The sequence below is a fragment of the Carcharodon carcharias genome, chromosome 7 (assembly GCF_017639515.1).
Source record: "Carcharodon carcharias isolate sCarCar2 chromosome 7, sCarCar2.pri, whole genome shotgun sequence".
Lineage (NCBI taxonomy): Eukaryota > Metazoa > Chordata > Chondrichthyes > Lamniformes > Lamnidae > Carcharodon > Carcharodon carcharias.
Window position 1 is genome coordinate 121,825,068 of NC_054473.1, and position 20,172 is coordinate 121,845,239.

General features: G+C 39.8%; 1 long non-coding RNA gene across 1 annotated transcript; it reads right to left on the minus strand.

Moving 5' to 3' along the window:
- Positions 1 to 1,744: 1,744 nt before the first annotated feature.
- Positions 1,745 to 14,141, minus strand: LOC121280389. The gene is made up of 3 exons (XR_005943606.1): positions 13,974 to 14,141; positions 10,524 to 10,720; positions 1,745 to 1,949 (listed from the first exon to the last, which is right to left on the minus strand). It is a non-coding gene; the product is annotated as an uncharacterized LOC121280389 (long non-coding RNA).
- Positions 14,142 to 20,172: the final 6,031 nt, after the last annotated feature.

Sequence of the window (20,172 nt, forward strand, 5' to 3'; positions counted from 1 at the left end):
CCACTTCTTAAATGCTCTATTCAAAAAATGCAAATGCACTCTACCTCTCTTACATCTCAAAACTAGTACACATCAAAGCACCCAGACTAGCTGACTTTAATCCAATTAAGACACACCCACAAACTAAACCTCTATTTTAAAAGAAAAATATTTTCCAATAATATTATATACATTAATAGCTTCATGTGAGCATATATAAAAACCACATGGTCATGGATCTACAATGTAGTTGGATAAGTCCATTGAGCTCAGCCCTCTAACATTTCAGCTCATTCAGGTTGGTGTTCATCTGCACCGTGACATATAAATTAAACCATCTTGAAAAGAACGTATAAGCCGCACAGTAATGGTTCTTATGGTCTTCAAACTGAAATGTAACTTTGTCTCTCTCTCTCCACAGATGCTGCCTGACCTGTTGCGTATCCATTTTTATTTCAGATTTCCATCTGTAGCATGTTGCTTTTGCAGTAGTGGTTGGGCTAGAATACAAAACAAATTTAGATCCTGGTATTGTGAATGGAGGAAAAGTAGTGGGTCCAGGTGACCAGAGATGCCTGGTACAGTGAACAGACAGATTGAGCTCTGCAAGTAAAGATGATGGAACACTGAGAGTGGCTGGAATGGTTACAAAGCAAATAGAGGCCCCAGGCAGGTGAAGTGGAAGTGGAAATTGGACCTGGAAGTTGAGAGTAGTTGGAATAGACAGGGGGTCTGGAAGTTTGAGATTGACCCTGAAGTATTTAGGATGGTATACATAAAGGGATGTTCAAAGTTTCAATCACACAATGCGAGGGAAGGTTGTTGAAATAATTGAGAGATGGGTAACTGTATTTTTTTCTCTCAATTCTCAAATGTTAGAGTATTTAATGTGTGGTTTGTTTTAATGAGGAGGACATAATAGGATAACTGAGGGGCTATTGTGGTGGCTGTGTAGCAAACGTGATCAGAGAGAAATTTTATGGGTTGGATCAGAAGGTTTAGAGCAATAGCGAGATAACAAAAGGAAAAAGTAACCAAGCAGTAAATAGGAAATCTTAGTCAACTGAGGAATGGCAATGGATGTATCTCCACGATAGTCACTGAAACCAAGACATTTTATACTATTGTTACAAGGCTACGCCCCTTTATTTTTGAAAATATAATCTTTAAACTTTCAGTTGACTGGAAATTTTGCAAATTTGAACTGAGATAGAGCAAACTGCTTAAAAATGCAAGGCCACATTCCAAAGTAAAGGTGAGAAACCAACAAATCACCCTCAGGGTGTAGTATAAGGGTGTGGCACATATAGGGTTAACGTGGGATTGAGTACAGTGCCATCCACACACTGATACAAGAGAACATGTGGCTTGTGCCTAGGGGTCAGTCTAGTGTTGGGCAGAACCATGTGCACAAGCAGCATGGAGACAGTGAACTTTGCTGTATATATGTACATAGATCTTGTAGATAATAAATACATGCAGTTAACCTACTTAAGAACACGAAGACTTCATTAAGACCTACTGAATGGTATCCAACACCCTACAACATGGTGGCAGCAAATGGAAAACCTAAAACCTCACAAAAAATGCAGAGAAAAACTAAAATCCCGCAAGGCTCAAGAAAAATGCGAAGAAGCATTCTGACCTGAATGAAAACTTGAGAAGCAGGTGCACAGAGGAAAATCACCAGGGGAAAGTGCCAAAGAAAGGCTTGGAAGCTGATAGTAAAAAATTAAAACTTCCTCACTGCAGCAGAAGACTCCATATGACTCTTGGAAGTCCAGCTTCAATTCCTAGAGTGCAGAGTCAGCAGACCAAGAAGGCGTGAGCCAAAACTTTTAAATTCCAGGATAGAGCAAGTCCTGGGAAACTTTTAAATAGTTCAGTGGTAAGAAATAGCCATTTAAAAACTCCATAGGGAAAACCAGATTCCCGAGTCAGCACCTGAACGCATGGCATCCAATCTCGCTCTGAAAAGGACAAAAGTATATTAGTAATTCGGAAGAATCGCAACTAAAGAATCAGCTTTAAAGACCAGCAGAGACAGAATTTGACACTTTCACAGCCCTAAAGCACAGCGCTGAAATGAAAAAGTCTGCAGCTAGTCAATCCAAGCAGGTATTGTTTAAATTTTTTTTCAAGGCTGAACACAAGCACCATTGCAGCGAGAGGCCACCAAAACTGCCAACTGTCGGAAATCCTGTCTTCAAACGATTGGCAGCACCACGTTGAATTCAGAAACTTCTTAAAGTTGAACATACCACTTTAAAATTTTTAACCATGGATCAAAAATCCAACTTACCAGATCAGATTGGACTCATCCAAGGGCTGAACCTGACGGAAAATTGGCTGCCCTGGGTAAGAGAATTTTTAAATTACCCAAGTACATCAGGTTTAAGTAGAAAGTCATAAAAAGTCCAGATTAATACTTTTTTATACATGGTTTGGTGAACTTTCTGATGAAGCAATCCTAATGCATTGCATTGATGAATCCGTAACCAGCTTTGATGAAATACTAAAAGCTATTGACAGATATTTTAATCTTCAAGTTGTGGAGCACACGGAGCTTAAAAAGAGGCACAGAAAACCCCGAGTAAAGTGTCAAAAGGTAAAAGACAATACTCGAGTAAACCACACGAGGGCACCTGAGAGTTAAGGAACTTTCCAGAAGTCTCAAAAATATACATTTTTGGAAATCCTGACACATTATCTGAACTGCAACAGCAGGTAACAGTGCAGAACAAGCAGTTGCCTGCCAATGAAGGAAAGCTATCTGATGAAACCCAAAATAAACAAACTCTGCAAAAGGAAAATGAATTAAGGTTTGTACAAGAACTGAATTAGAATATTTGAAACTCAAGATTTAAGCTGAGCATATACCCTTGGAAATTCATGAGACACCAAAGTTATCAATGAACCAAACTGTTCAAGATCTGAACAAACAAAATTTTGAGGTGTCTCAGAGGTACAAGAAAGAGACTGCAGAGCTGGAGGAAATGGTTGGACAATTGGAAGAAAACTTGGAAAAAAACATTACATTTCCAAGGAGACATATGAAGAGATGAAAATCAAGAGCCTAGAATGGTAAGAGAAAGTAGAATTTCTCACAGAAGAGCATGAGGAGACTCAAAAACAATTAGCAGAGGCACAATTATAGAACGTGAACTTGAACAAAAGCACAGAGGAACTATATTCTGCCGAGGAAAACCAATCAATGTTGTTAAGAAGATATAATGTTATTGGAAATTATTTTTAAATAGCATTCTAGTGGGGTCTGTGTCTATGTGTGTTTGTGTGTGTCTTAATTGGATTAAAGCCAGCTAGTCTGGGTGCTTTGGTGTATGGTAGCTTTGAGGTGTTAATTAGATAAACATAAGGAGGGTAGAAGGTAAAGTGTAAATTTGTATTTGCTAAAAGAAACCATTCAAGACTGCAAGTGAAATCTTACACCCAGCTAGAAGACACCAAACAATGTGTTTCTTTTTTTCAGCTTATTAATAAAATTGATGGGATGAAAGGATGTTATTGTTAGAAGAGGTAAAGTTAAAAGCCTAGTGATACAATGGAAAATTTACATTCAAAGAAAAAGATATGTATAAAGGAAAAAGGAGATTGTGTGTAAGCTAGAGGCATTTTAAGGTCCAACAAGTGTGAGAAGATGCCAGCCTGTTAATCTCAAGTCTGCGTGCAAAGGCCCAGAACTGAAAGAAACTCATTTTGAAAGCGACTGTCCAGGGTGTGCTCTGCCAGGTGTTGCTTTAAATTTATGAGTTTTACTGTTGCCTTAACGGGGGTGTAATTGAGAGTCAGATTAATTAGGGGATTTTTGTAGTTATTAAAATAGTAATTTTTAAAATGTATGTATATGTTTACAATCTTTCTTGTATTAATAAATGTTTAATTTAGTTTTATAAAAAAAACCTCATGAGACTCGGTGGTGTTATTACTACTGAATTCAAAGCCTGCATCTCGAAACATACAAATTGAAAAAATGGGTTATGACAGTTGTTTCAAGTTTCCTTCTGGGATTTGAACAACTCAGCCTTTACCATCGGCTGTGTCATAATAATGTAGAGAATTAACTTTCATGTACGAAAGATGCGTTTGATAAGGAAAAACGAGAACTAATGAGAACACTGGTGTGTCACTCATTGGAAGTTGGACACTGGAAAGAGGACTTGAAATGCTTAAATGATGAACTTGTAGAAACAAATACAACAAAAAATGGATCCTCAATTAAAACCTTCTGAACTTCAAGCATCAGAAGTCGCTAGTAAGTATTGTGTAAAATGCTGTGAAGAGGACAAGGAATTGTTGGTGAATCAGAACAGTTGCTCAAAAGCAGAATTAACAACCAAGGCTGATGAACTTCTTGAACTTCGATCCAATCTGAACAACATGAAGGATGAGATGTGAAGCATGGGAGAGCAGATCCAGACTTTAAAAGCAGAAAAGGTGAATTCGACGGAACAGGTTGAAGAACTAACGAATGAACTGAAGGAGTCTAATGAGCAGTCCGAGACCATGGAAGAAAGATTCCAAAAAGAACTGAATGCCCAGGCAAAGTTGTTAAACTTATACAAGAGACCTACGGATAACTCTGAAACAAAAATAGCTTAACTTACCAGAGTTGTTGCTGAGCTGAATAAAAAGATTCATAAGCTCCAAAGACAATTGGAAAAGAAGAAAGTCATCAAAAATTTGGCTAAAATTGTGAAATAAGTGGGAATGAAGGTTCCATGTTTCAACATGAACTTTCATATTTATCACAGTGAGTTGCACAACAAAAGAAGAGGGAAAAATGCTATGGGAGGGAGCACAGTGTTCATCCACCCCAGAAAAACAAGATAAAACAACAACTACCTATTCCAGAATCGACAAAGAGTGGTTCAGTACCAAGGAATGGAAAAGGAACATGAAAAGATATCCAGGTGCCAGAACAACTTCCAAATCAATAGAGTTTACCTGCAACAGAGCCTACCACTCCTCTGACAGTCATGCAAATGAGATAAGGCCTTATAGATAAGACAACCTGAACCTATGAACTCAGAGACTTGAAGGGGAGAGGTGGGGTAGTAATAATGATGTCAATACATGGGGTAAACTAGAATAACTTTAAACACATTGGGTAAAGACTTTGGGGGGAGGTGTAGTATAAGAGTCTGTCACATATAGGGTTAAAATGGGACTGAGTACTGTACTGCCCACACAATGATGTAAGAGAACACATGACCCACACTTAGGGGTCACTCTAGTGTTGGACAGAGCCTGGTGCAGAAGCAAGCATGGAGAAAGCTCCTAGCTTAAAACCTTAACTGTATATATGTACATAGTTTTTGTAGTTAATAGACACACACAGTTAAGATGAAGAAGACTTCCTTAAGACCTACCGAACAGTATTCAACACTCTACGACATGGGAGGGGAGGTGGGGGGGGTTGTGGGGGGGGGGGGGGGGGGGGTGGGGGGGGGTGGTGGTGAAGAGTGAGACATTTCTTATAATGCAGACACCCATCGAAACTCATTACTGTCTAAGGAAGAGACATTAAAAATGCAAAGTACTGGCATGGGTAACAGTCAAGGTTCTACCACACTGTGTTTTCAATGCTGTGTAAGTGGCATGTGACTGGCTCTTGGTGTTGCTGATGATGTGCATTCTAACCTTTTGGCATATTCACAGTCATAATTTGCCTTCTCATGCAGGGCCAATTATTCTCTTGTGTTGAGTCTCATGGACAATGTCTGATGTAGGGGAACAGTTTATGGATTTCATGTTTACTGTGCTTTCCATATTTTGAGAGCAAGGCCACAAATATATGCAAAGTAAATAATTGCTGACAGTACAGAACAATACGTTTAATCAATAATCCTTGTTAGAATTAGTTAGAATGCAACATAAAGGATTCTCTTTTAACACCTTGCACCATTTTACTGTAACCAAAATTGAACACAATGAGCCTCTTCCAAAATGGAACTTCCCATGCTCGTATTTTTTATTTGCCTTTCATTTCTGGTGCATATGCTGTAAACCAGCCCAGGTTAATGGAGTAAAAGTCCCCTTTACCTATCTGCTATAAGGTGAATGTGTGAAATGATTTTGAATCTTTTTATTCATTCTTAAGATGGGTCATCAATGGCAAAGTCAGCATTTATTCCCCAGCCCTTGATTGAACTTGAGTAGGTGGTAGTGAGCCACCTTCTTGAACTGCTGCAGTCCTTGTGGGGTAGGTACATCTACAGTGCTGTTAGAGATGGATTCCAGGACATTGACCCAGCAACAGTGAAGGAATGGCAATATATTTCCAAGTCAGGATGGTGTCTGACCAGGAGGAGAACTTGCAGGTGGTGGTGTTCCCATGTGTCTGCTGTCCATGTGTTTCTAGGTGGTAAAGATTGCAGGTTTGGAAGGTGCTATCCAAAGGGGCTTGGTGAGTTGCTGCAGTGCATCTTGTAGATGGTACACACTGCTGCCAATGTGCATCAGTGGTGGAGGGAGTGAATGTTGAAGGTGGTGGATGGGGTGCCAATTAATTGGTTGCTTTGTCTAGGATGATGTCAAGCTCGAGTGTTGCTGGAGCTGCACTCATCCGGCAAGTGGAGATTATTCCATTACGTTCCTGATTTGTGCCTTGTAAATGATGGACAGACTCTAGCAAGTCAAGAGGTGAGTTACTTGCTGCTGATTTCCCAATCTCTGGCCTGCTCTTGTAGCCACAGTATTTATTTAGCTGGCCCAGTTATGTCTCTGGTCAATGTTGACCCCCACAATGTTGATGGTGGGGATTCAGTGACAGTAATGCCTCTTTGAATTTGAAGGGGGTATGGTTGGACCTTCTCTTGTTAGAGATGGTCATTGCCTAGCACTCGTGTGGTGCAAATGTTAACTGCCACTTATCAGCCCAAGCCTGAATGTTGACCAGGTCTTGCTGCAGTTAAACATGGACTGCTTCAGTGTCTGAGGAGTTCCAAATGTTACTGAACACTGTTTAATTATTAGCAGACATTCCCACTTCTGACATTATGTTGAAAGGAAGGTCATTGATGAAGCAGCTGAAAATAGTCACACCTAGAAAACTACCCTTCACTTTGAGGAACTCCTGCAGTGATGTCCTGTGCTGGAATAATTCGCCTCCAAAAAGCACAACCATCTTCCTTAGTGCTGGGTATGATTCCAACTGGTGGAGAGATTTAATTGATGCCCATTAACTTTAATTTTGCTGGGATCCTTGATGCCACACTCAGTCAAAAGCTGCCTTGATGTCATCTCACCTCTGGAGTTCAGCTCTTTTGTCCATGTTTGGACCCAGGTTATAATTAGGTCTGGAGCTGAGTGACCCTGACCACCCAGTTCTTCATGAGCATTCAACTACAGAACAAAAGTCCTCCCAATATGTACATATAGGCCTACTATTCCAAATCTGACTGTGTTTGACGCTAAAACTTCATAAGAAAAGTGGGTGAAGTATCCCACTCCTCAGGGGTGAAATTCTGCATGATGCTGAACACAAATTATTCACTCTTCCTTCAAAGTATTAGAAAAATCTCTGGTCTGGCACTTCTTAGCATCACTATTCCAGCCAACAAAGGGCCAGGACAAGGCTGCTCTCAGAGGTAAAAGTTAACATAATCTGGCATTGAAAGCCAAAATGGGATTGGCAGAGGGACGGTGAGTGGGGAAAGAGCAGCAGAAGGTTGAAGGAAATCATGAGATGGGTGAGAAGAGGTGACGAGCCAGGCAGAACATCATAGCACAGTGCTTTGGAGGTGTGGGGTTGAGCAATAGCAGCAGTGATTAATGCCTGTAGCAGTTCATTACAGTTCACCAGCTGCACCTCCAAACAGGGATTTCTTTTGTTCCTTTGCAGGTAATAAAATCTTTGCCACAATTTGGCAACGCCAATACTTCAGGGAAACTCGATGAGCGCTTGTTATGATGATCGCAGGAGCCAAGTACAGATACACTGCATGTAAACATCCTTGAGATTAGAGCAGTGCAAAAAGGAAACAAAACAACTTAAGTTCATTATTTGAGTCCAAAAGGTTTATAATTGCATACCTGTGCAAATGTGTGTTTTGAGAATGTGTGTTAATGATTATACCTCTATACTGGTGAATGTTTCTGTGTGAATACACATATAACACGTTGTATTCGTGTGTTTCCTACATCACAGTATGACTACACTTCAAAAATAAGTAATTGGTTGTAAAGCCCTTTGGGACATCCTGAGGTTGCGAAAGGTGTTATATAAATCTAAATAAGCAACAACAACTTGTATTTATATACCACCTTTAACATAATGAAATGTTCCAAGGTGTTTCACAGGAGTATTATAAAGCAAAATCTGACACCGAGCCACAAAAGATGCTATTAGGATAGATGACCAACACCTTAGTCAAAGAGGTAAGTTTTAAAGAACATCTTAAAGGCGGAAAGAGAGGTAGAGGTCAAGAGATTTAGGGGGGAAATTCCAGAGCTTAGGGCCCTGGCAGCTGAAGGCATAGCTTCTAATGGTGGAGCAATTAAAATCATGGTGCTGAAGAGGCTAGAATTAAAGGAATGCAGATATCTCTGAGGGTTGTGGGGCTGGAAGAGATTACAGAGACAGGGAGAGATGATAGAGGAATTTGCAAATAAGGAGGAGAATTTTAAAATCAAAGCCTTGCTTAAATGGGAACCAGTGTAAGTCACTGAGCACAGGAATGATGGGTAAATGGGACTTATTGTAAGGATAGCAGCAGTAGAGTTTTTGATGATCTCAAGTTTACAGAGGTAGAATGTGTGAGCCCAGCCAGGAGTGCTTTGGAATAATCAAATCTAGAGGTAACAAAGGTATGGATGAAGGTTTTAGCAGATGAGCTGAGGCAGGAGCAGAGCTGAGCAATGTCCTGGAGAGGCCAATAGGTGGTCTTTGTGATGGTGCGAATATATGGTCGGAAACTCATCTTGGAGTCAAATATGACACCCAAGCTGTGAACAGTCTGGTTTAGCCTTAAGTTGTTGCCAGAGAGCATAAACATAAGTTTTATCAGCAGGAAACTGAAGAGAGTGTGACTTAAATGCGCTAGCATGTTTGCCCGTGGCAATGTGAGTTAGTGCAACCTTGTAACCATGTCATTTTGAGTCAATGTGTACAAGTAGGTTTGTGTAAATATGGTTGTGTGCTGCTGTGAGTGCACTAGTCCAAGTGGAGCTAGGAGTAAGTGTTACACGAATGTGCCACACACCATGTTGGTGCGGTGGTGTAGCAGTGGGGGGGGGGGGGGGTGCTGTTTTAGTCATAGTGTCATTATAGGGAAATTGTAAACATCCCTGGAACAAAGTTCAAATTAAATTGCTACTTTGTTGAAGAAATTTGAGTAGCGCCAAGGGCAGTTTAAATTGTTAATGACCTATTACCATCAATATCAATAAGTAAAATATACATGGGCCAGATAATATTGATTGTCATGAAATATTACTGATACTGTTTGTAATAATGGAATAAAAGATTTTATTCATGTTGTGTGGCTGTTTAAATGGAGAGTATGATTGTACTCAGTGTATCTTATCAATTCAGTCTGGAATATTGCAGATAGTTTGAGACTAGTGTATCCTAAACCCTCACTAAATGTTTTGACTAATGTATTCTGGTAAATTATAACAAATAGATTTGTCCCATGGGGAGAGCACATGACAAATATGGAAAGCTGTTTGTATTTTGTAAATGTATTAACTACAGATAAATGGGTTAAATGTGCTTTAGAAATACCTGTGAACATTGATTTAATGAATCTACTCTTCCAATGGAAAGCTTTGCACACCAGGAAAGCATGTTGGAAAACTGTTTTTGACCCTCTAAATTCTCCAGGACATCCTGAACAGGGCACCCATACTCTCCAGATATGTGCACTCATCAGACAAGGCTCCCCACCAGGAGCGCACTTTTGTAAAAAGAGCCCTCTTGAGCTAAGGTGAATGTTGTCTCCTTACTAAACTATATAAAGGAGGTTAGAGCGTCAGTCACTATGTTGTTTGATCTGTAGATGAGCCAAGATGCAGAAGCTTTGTCCAAGGTAAAGGGCACTCAGCTAAGCCTCAATAGAGACGTGAGGCCTGAACAAGGTGTGATCATCTGCTGATCAAGTCCTTTCTTAGTATTATAGTCCATTCTGCCTTAGTGCTCAATTTCATTGGCAGATCCATATTCAGAGGCCTTTTTATCTGGCATATACTGGTGTAGTAGAAACTTCCCTCAATGCTTTCAGCTCAGGTTGGTTAATTTTCTGGAAAGGACATTAACTGGAGGCAACAACAGGCAGCAATGGGAGGAGCATGTCTGTCACTAGCCTGGTGCTACCTCCATGAAGTCTGAGACAATTTGAGGTCTGGGGCTGATTTACACGAAACCAGAAAGCAGCAGCAATCCTGCTTCTTCTGGCTCCACCAAAAAATATATGTGTCCAGCATCATTTCCTGAGCAGCCTTCAGTGAATCATTGGTTAGTCTGCTTAACATCTGGTACAAATGTGCAGAGCATGCATTGTGCACGTTGTATCAATATGTACCTCATGATTGCAAGCACGATGCTTTGTATGTCATAGGACCCGAATCACCTGCCAGATGTAGCCTTCCACCTGAAACAGACAGGCACTCCAACCGCCCATGTGAGGACCCCTCCCAGGATGACGATATCCAGATCACTAGTGTAAATGGGACCAGAGGTGATGAAACTCCATGGTTAAGCTGCTACCACTCCATTTACCTCATAAGAAAAGAAGAAAGAAACAGGAACAGGAGTAAATCACATGGCCTGTCAAAGCTGCTTCACCATTCAATATGATCATGGCTGATCTTGGGCTTCAAATCCATTTTTCCACCCGCTCCCCATATCCTTTAATTTCCTGAGAGACCAAAGTTCTATCTATCTCACCCTTGTATTCAATTATGGAGCATCCATAACCCTCTGGGATAGAGAATTCCAAAGATTCACAACCCTTTGAGTGAAGTTATTTCTCCGCATCTCAGTCCTAAATGATTGGCCCCTTATCCTGAGCCTCTGCCCCCGTGTTTTAAATTCCCTAACCAATGGAAACAATCTCTCAATGTCTAGTATCAAGCCCCTTCAGAATTTTGTAGGTTCCAAAGAGCTCACCTCTTACTCTTCTAAACTACAGAAAATATAAACGCAATTTACTCAGCCTTTCATCATAGGACAACATCCTCATCCCAGAGACCAAATTAGTGAACCTTCATTGTCCCGCCTCCAATGCAAGTATATCCTTCCTTAAATGTGGAGACCAAAACTGCACACAATATTCACCAAAACCTTGTACAATTGCAGCAAGGCTTCTTTATTCTTGTCCTCCAATCCCCTTCCAACATAGGCCAATGTGCCATTTGCATTCCTAATTGCTTGCTGTACCTACTTGCTAACTTTCTGCGTTCCTTGTACAAGCACACCAAAGTCTCTTTGGGCATCAACACTTACAAGTTTCACAACTTAAAAAAAATTCTGCTTTTTTATTCTTATGACCAAAGTGAATAACTTCCCTACACTATACTCCATCTCATTCACCTAACCTGTCTATATCTCTTTGCAGCCTCCCTCTGTCATCCCCACAGCATACCTTTCCAACTAGTTTGGTATCATCGGCAAACTTAGATACATTACTTCCTGTCTCTTTATCTAAGTCATTAATATAGATTGCAAACAACTCAGGCCCCAGCACTGATCCTTAGGGCACTCCGCTATTCACTGCCGGCCAACTTGAAAAAGCCCCATTTATGCCCACTCTCTGTTTTCTATCTGTTAACCAATTCTCTGTCAATGCTAATATATTACCCCAACTCCATGAGCCCTTATCTTACCTATTAGCCTTTCATATGGCACCTTATCAAATGCCTTTTGAAAATCCAGGTATACTCCATCTATTCTACTAGTTACATCCTCAATTAACTCTAATAAATTTGTCAAACAGGATTTTCTTTTAGTAAAACCAAGTACTAGTTCTAATCATACTATGCTTTTCTATGTGAATTGTTAAGACTGCATTAATAATAGATTCCAGCATTTTCCCAACAACTTGTATTAGACTAACTGGCCTATCATTCACTTTTTTCTCTTTCCTTCCTTTCTTGAAAAGCAGTGTAACATTTGCCAACTTCCAATCTAGTGGGACCGTTCTGGAATCGAAGGAATTTTGAAAAATCACAGTGAGCACATCCACTATCTCTGCGGCTATCTCTTTTAGAACCTAGGATGTAGGCCATCAGATCCCAGGGATTTGTCAGATTTTTGTCCCTTAATATTTGTAATATTTGTTCAATGCCTCCGCCATTTCTTTATTCCCATAATAATTTCTCTGCCTCAAAGGGACAAAGGGTTTACTTTAGCTACTCTCTTCCTTTTCCTATACTTATAAAAGCTCTTACAACCTGTTTTATATTTCTGGCCACTTAACTCTCATATTCCAATTTTTCCCTTTTTATCAACTTTTTGATGGCTCTCTATTGGTTTCTAAAACACTTGAAATCCTCAGAATTGCTACTGTTTTTTTGCAACATTGTAAGCCTCTTCTTATAATCTAATGCTATCCTTAACTTCCTGAGTGAGCCACGGATGAGTCCTTCTTGCTGAGTTTTTGTTCTTCAGTGGAATGTATTATTGTTGACCATTTTGAATAGTTTCTTTAAATGTTTCCCACTGTTCATTTACTTCATTATCTTTTAGTGTATTCACCCAATTAACCTTAGCCAGTTCTCCCCTCATAACCTTAAACAAAGCCAATTACATAGATAAGATTTTTGTTTACAATTGGAATATATCACTTTCAAACTTAACATGGAATTGAATGGTATTATGGTCACTATTTCACAGTGGATGTTTTACTATGACATTATTAATTAACCCTGCTTCATTACACAATACTAAATCTAAGATAGCTTTATCCCTAGTTGGTTCCACTATGCACTGTTCCATGAAACTGCCACAAAAACATTCTACAAGCTCATTTTCTAGACCATTCTTGCCTATTTGATTGTCCCAGTATATATGAAGATTAAAGTCCCCCACAATTATTACATTTCCTTTGTAAGACGCTCCAATAATTTATTGTTTAATGCTTAGCCCAATGGTATAACTACTGTTAGAGGGCCTATAAAGAGCTCCTATCGGTGGTTTTGACTCTTGCTATTCCTAATTTCCATTCATATCGATTCTACTTAATGATCTTCAAAGGCCATATCCTTTCTCACTCATGTCCTTATGTCATCCCTTACAATAAATGGCTAGCCCACCTCCTTTGCTATTCTGTCTGTCTTTCTGAAATATTGTGTACCCTGGAATATTTATTTCCCAACCTTGATCACCTTGTAACCAGGTTTCTGTAACGGTAATTAGATCTAAATCATTTAACTCTATTTGTGCCACAAACGCTAGGTGTGGGTCCTCAAAAGCTGACCCTATGACCTCTTCAATGGACAGAAATAGTACCTTACCCATTAAGTAGTAACATCATAACAGAAAGTCTATGAGCTTACAGCAGCTTTCTCACATACTCTTGCAGATTAACAGATTTCAGAACAACAATGCTCCAAAGATACTTTACTCCCTTGTAGACTAATTCTAATTTTATTGTTATGTAAGTATTTGTATCTTCAGTAGCTTATTCTGTATTCCTCCTTCTGTGTATTAATTTCACTTGCAAGTAATTCTATTAGTTTTCAGTTCCAATTGCAGCGTATTAGTTACCATCTATAGGGGCACATAGCACAATGTAACAATCCTCCCATGTAGTCTTTAGTGTGATATATAATAAGTAAGGAGCAATGTTTAGTCACCTGGCATGCTATTCCACTCATGGTGCACAAAAGAGTGCGGATTTTGGTTTAAAGGAAACTGGCTGTCTGGGAAATTGACCTTTTGCTGAAAAGCATGTTCAAGATAAGCCCAAATCATAACAAAAATACATGGAACTATGGAATCAGCATGCAGTAAACTGTAACCAAATACTTACTTGAAAAATAATCTGATTGGTAAATCATTTATACTTTCATTTTCTCAAAGGAGGTTAAATACACACAGCATATCCTGCAGTTAACTCTTTTATTCCCCTTGGCTTTGTGATTGGTGATGATGTCTTCAATACTTTTGCTGTGTTTGGTTTTCCCTCCTGATCACATGTCCACTGAAAACATAGACAAGAGGTAGAGATGGTGGTTGGCTTATTGTAATTGGAAGTGAACATAAGTGTTTTATCAGAACTTCCAGCTCCCTCCAACTACTTGGATACCTTGGAGGGAGCGCACACCAGATTCACCAGAATAATAAGGGCAGGTTGCAAAGATCAGGCTTGCATTCCCATGAGGATTGAAGATTAGGGGGTGATCTAATTGAAGAATTCAAGATGATTAAAGGATTTGATAGAGTGGATAGGTGAAACGAGTTCCTCTGGTGGGAGAGTCCAGAACAAGGGGGCATAACCTTAAAATTAGAGTGAGCTCATTCAGGAGTGGCATCAGGAAGATATGTTCACACACAGTGTAGTAGCAATCTGGAATTCTCTCCATTAATGTCCTGTTGAGGCTAGGCCAATTGAGAATTCCAAAACAAATTGATAGATTTTTGGGGGTACAAGGGTTACAGAACCAAAGCGGGTAGATGGAGTTAAGATCAGTCATGATCTAATTGAATTATCTCACTGAATTAGCCTGAAGGGCTAAATGACTCCCGTTCCTATGTTCCTACCAATGGAAACAGCTGGTGGATTGTGGCTCCCTCACCAGGCTGCTTTAATAAGTCTTCTTTACTTCTCCCTTCTTTCTAGTCTTTATAGTATTCATTACAAACTAATGTGGTGAGAACAGATTAACAATGGGCCATGGCAATGTGAGAACAAGCTGAGGAAAACAGCAAAGGAGAAATGAAAGTCCAGAGAATAGATAAGGATAAGAGAAAGAATGAAAGAAAAGATAAATAAGGGAAAGAGGAGGGTTGTACAGTAGATAGTTTTTAATGCTATTAGTACTTTTGATGCTTTGACCTGACATGCATAAGAACATACAGGAACAGGAGTAGGCCATTTGTCCCTTTGAGCCTACTCCAACATTCGATACAATCATGGCTGATCTTCTATCTTGACTCCACCTCCCCGCACTATCTCCATATCCCTTAATTTTCTTTGTATCCAAAGATCTATCATTCTCTGTCTTGAATATGTTCAACAACTATGAATCCACAGCTCCCTAGGGTAGAGAATTCCAATGATCCCTAACTCTCTGATTGAAGAAATTTCTCCTCATCTCAGTCCTATATTGACAACTCCTTATTCTGAGAAGGTGACCCTTAGTTCTAGATCACAGCCAGGGGAAACATCTTTCCAGCATCTACCGTACCAAGCCTTAAGATTAGCTCTCATTCTTCTAAATTCTCAGGGAAACGGGCCTAGTCTACTCAATCTCTCCTCATAGGACAATCTCCTCATCCAAGGAACAAGTATAGTAAACCTTCACTGCACTCCCTCCAAAGCAAGTATATCCCTCTTTACATAAGAAGACCAAAATTTAGTACTCCAGGTGTGGTCTCACCAAGGCCCTGTACAATTTCAGTAACGCTTCTTTATTCTTACATTCTAACTTCCTTTGTAATAAAGGCTAACATACTTTCCTAACTGCTTACTGCGCCTACTACACATACACAGGAGAACAAAGATTTGCCTTCAAATACACGATCTTTGAACTTACAATCTTATCTTGGTCACTTAATTAATATTGGGATCTCAAATATCACAACAACATTGATAATGGACACTGTTTTTGTGAGGTAAAGCGTGATGTCAAGTATTTTCATTTAATAAAACTAAAAGCCCTGCAGTACTAGCCTAGCATCTTTAGCTAGTGAGTATCTGAGCTACCCAGATTATGGCTTCAGGTTTACATGTCATTCTGAGTTAGCTGATCACGTGTGGGGTGGTGGCTACAATTGGCTTTCAACTGAATTATGGTGGCAGTGATCACTCAGGGAGTCTGAGGCACTTTTCCACACATGTTATAGTCTGGATATGGATAGTGATGGTAGAGATTCCAACTTTCTTTCCATCGCATTGCTGACCAGGAATCTCTCCCGCTGTTAGCACCTGGGGTGGAATTCAAACCCAGGGCTTCTAGCTCAAAGGCAGGGATGCTACCCACAGCACCACAAGTGCTCCTTTCAAATGAATTTTAGGGAATGGAAAATTAGCCAAGTTGCCCATTCCTGACAGAAACAGTCTTGACTAGGTTGCTCTCTGCAGCTGAACAGACTGCCCATGCCCTGTCAAGCCTCATGCATGAATAAAGTCAATGTAGGGGAGGACCTGGATGGCAATTGTCTGCTGTAGAATGATATTGCAGTAAGAAATCACTAACTTTAGGAAAGGGGAGAAGAGAATAATGAAGTTTGGCAGGGGGAGACTTCAATTTGAGTTATTTCACCTTACTAAAATGTAATGCACGATAATGAAAACAATTGTACATAAAACTAATCTTAGGGCAGCTGTAATTCAAGCTTTAAGGAAGACACCATTCATTCTACTCAAATCCAATTTACAATTATTTTGTGAAGTTACATTCCCACAGGCTTTGTCCGAAAAGCAAATAACTTCTCAGGTCAAGCATTGGATTTCTTGGAAGCACATAGAAGACCTGCTGCAGTTTAACCTAGTAAATAAACTGTTTTTTTGGATCACTGATTGAAACATTCTGATTTTGTTCTCCGCCCACTTGACAGGGTCAATCACCCACACAGTCAAAGATACACAAATCAACAATTCCAAGAGTCGTGATGATTCTCTACTTCTAACAATCTCCATTACTTTGTAAGCTGAGGGAACAAACATTACATATTCACATTTATACTATTTCCCCATTTTCAGTAGGTCCCTCTTTTATTACAGCTCCAACATTTTGCCTCAGTCCCTCATTAGTGCTTTGGACCTTCCTTTCCCTGTACACTCAGATTTCTTTCACATTTCCTTTGAGGTTTTGTTCTTCTTCCTTTGTTGCTCCTTCCTTCTACATTTCCCTCAACTCTGATGTGTCATTTTGCAGGTCTCGATTTTATGTGGCCCTGATCACCTTGTATCCTCACCTTTCTTGCATTAAAAGGTGATTATATTATCATCTTTTGCTTGTCCAAGTTTCATGCAATGTCACTACATGAGGATGTCCTACTTTGACTCTCACCATTGTTTTCTTTAACTCCTTTTGTTTTGTCCATCCACCCACTGCTGTTCATGGTTTCTGTGGCTGCCATCCAATTGCAAACTCAGTTTGTTTTTTTTTCTTAAAATTGAGGCAGCTAGATGGAATGTGGAAGTGGACAGTAAAAGAGAGTACAAAGGACGTTAAGAGTATGGAAGCACACATGGTAAATCAAGTAGTATGAACGAGGGAATCCTAGTGTGGGTTGTAAATCATCTGTACAATGTCAGAAAAAAGCAAGAGAGTTGTCTCCATGTAACAGATCTGCATTTCTGCCCTGCAACTTCCCCCATCAATCTTTTCCAAGGTTCTCTGAAATTTCCCTTTGTTAGTAATTCAAACACTGTGTTCCTGTGCTTTCATGTTGCAGTGATTGCTTGCTATACAATGGATAATAAGCCACTAATAAGAGGAGCACAAATCCAACAGCCTGTCTCACTTGGAGGTTTATTTTTATGTCAACCCCACAGTCTTGTTGCATCACTGTGTGTTTTAAATTGAATTGCTGATCTGAATAGATCTACTGTGGTGGAAGCAGCTGTGGCTAGCTCAGCAAGTTGTCCACAGTCAGATGGAGCTGTGAGGCTTTGGTGTGAAGGAGTCAACAGAAAGGGATGGACAAGACGACAATGATAGATACAGGAAAACAAGGGATGTACTCTACAGTGACTGAGGTAGTGGAGGGTCAAGAGAAACAGGCAAGTTAGAAATTCAGATACGAGACTGCCGAGATTCAGGTTTGCTTAGTTCTGAAGGGCAGGTTTCAAATGTGAATTATATTTTGATACCCAGATCTTGAAAGAGGAAGAGTTATGGAAAAGAGATAAATCCTAAATCAGGTTAGTATGGATAAGGCGCATAGTTCCTTTCACTCACCTCCTATTAAACATTCCCAGGTCTGATAGTATGAACAATAACACAGCAAAGAAAAGCTTCTTCTACAGGACACCAACAATTTGCCCCGAGTCCAATTGCCAAAGTGTGCCCTATTTTCATTTCTCATACCAGCCAGCTAGACATTAATCACCCAGAGGGATCAAACTCCGAGCAGATCTCCAACAGAAATGGTCATTTTGAAGGGGCAACAAAGACAGAGATGATATTTGCAGTACCATGAAGGCCCAGTACATATCGGAAATATTATGGACACTGACTAGTTTGAAGGTCAAGTCCAAAGCAAATGGTGAAGCCAACTTCAAAATTGGGTGGTGGGGATGAAAGATGACCAAGCTACAGACATTTTGCAATAAACTCCACAAATTACTAGATTATTACTACCAGCACAGAATGGACATTTAGGAACATCATCTTTTCTGAGCTATAGAAATCTTGAAGCTAAGTCTGGTTTGATCTGCATGGCAGTGTGGGATGTACCCAGCTCAACATTAATCTAATTTCCGGTGCCAGTCTCCATTCTTCATCTTCAAGAGAAGTCCAGATGAAAAAAAAGGAAAAAGGGCAAATGTGAGTTACAATTTGTAATCTAATGAATTTTGGAGGGTCTTTATAAAGACAAATTATCCTACTTGGCAAGGTCTTTTACATTTCTTGAATGATATGCATCATCCACACACTGCAGTTTAACTGGATAGGTTCAGAGGATATCATATGCTGAATACAGACTAACATCATGATTATATTACTGGATTAGTAATCCAGAGGCCCAGGCTAATGATTTGGAGTCGTAAGTTCAAATCTCACCATGGCAGCTGGGGATTTTAAATTCAGTTAATTAAATAAATCTGGAATTTATAAAAAAATTATAGTGTCAGTACTGGTGACCATGAAACTGCCAGATTGGTGAAAAAAAATCTTGTTTACTAATGCTCTTTAATGTCCTTATCCAATCTGACCTATATGTGACTCCAGGTCCACAGCAATGTGGCTGACTTAACTGTCCTCTGAAATGGCCTAGCAAGCCACTCAGTTGTATCTCAAGAGCAATTGGCGGTGAGTAATAAATGTTAGCCTTGTCAGTGATGCCCACATCCTGTGAATGAATAAAATGTGTTGTCATGATCTTACACACAGAAAGTGCTGCTCTTGCTACCACACTATATAAAACTGGAATATCTGCAGCAGTTTGTTCCCCCCCACACAACCCACCAATATCTGTATGTCATTAGGGTCTGTGAGCATTGGAAGATGCTGTGTGGATGAGTCATTAGGATCTGTGGACATTAGAAGATATTATGTGGAGGACAGACTTCATTTGAAGGTAGGTCACTTTTCTTCATTTTGCATCTTCCACCTAACATACTGTCATTATTTCCACTGGAATAGAAAAGGTTAAATGGAGACCAAATAGCGGCATTTAAAATTAGAAATGGATTTGATAAGGAACGCTACAAATACGATTTCCTCTGGCTGGACAGTCCTCAATTTAAAATTATGATTGGCAGTGCATAAGGATGCAAGGAGAAACATCTTTCCCCAGGGTTGTTAAGATACAGAATGTTTTGTCATAGGTACTAGTGGAGGCAGAGCATAGTTTAAGGAGAGTAGATAAATATTCGAAGCATGGTTAGCTAGTGGCTCTGATGAGGGACTGACTTACAGCAGGGTCAGCACTCTGATATTCTCCATGTCAGTCGGTGCCAACAATCCCACCATTGACAAGGTATTTGCTGTTACTCAGTAGTTGTATTATACTGGCACTAAGTCAAGAGTACTCAAAGCCATGAAATGCCACTGTTTCATTGGATGCGTGTTCAATGATACTGGAATGTAGCTGGGTGTGTTGTAGTCTTGTTGCACTGATCTTCCTTTCAGTACAAAGTTAATAATAAGGTTGAGTCTGCCAATCCAGTGGTTCCACTAGTTGAAGTTCTGGAAATCCACCCGAGTCAATATTCTCCTCAGCAAACGTCACCAAAAAAGGTGAATCGTTCACTCATCTCATTGTTGCCTGTGAAAACTTGCTGTGGACAAAACGGCTGCAGTAACTCGAAGTAATTTGAAATGTTAAGTACTTAA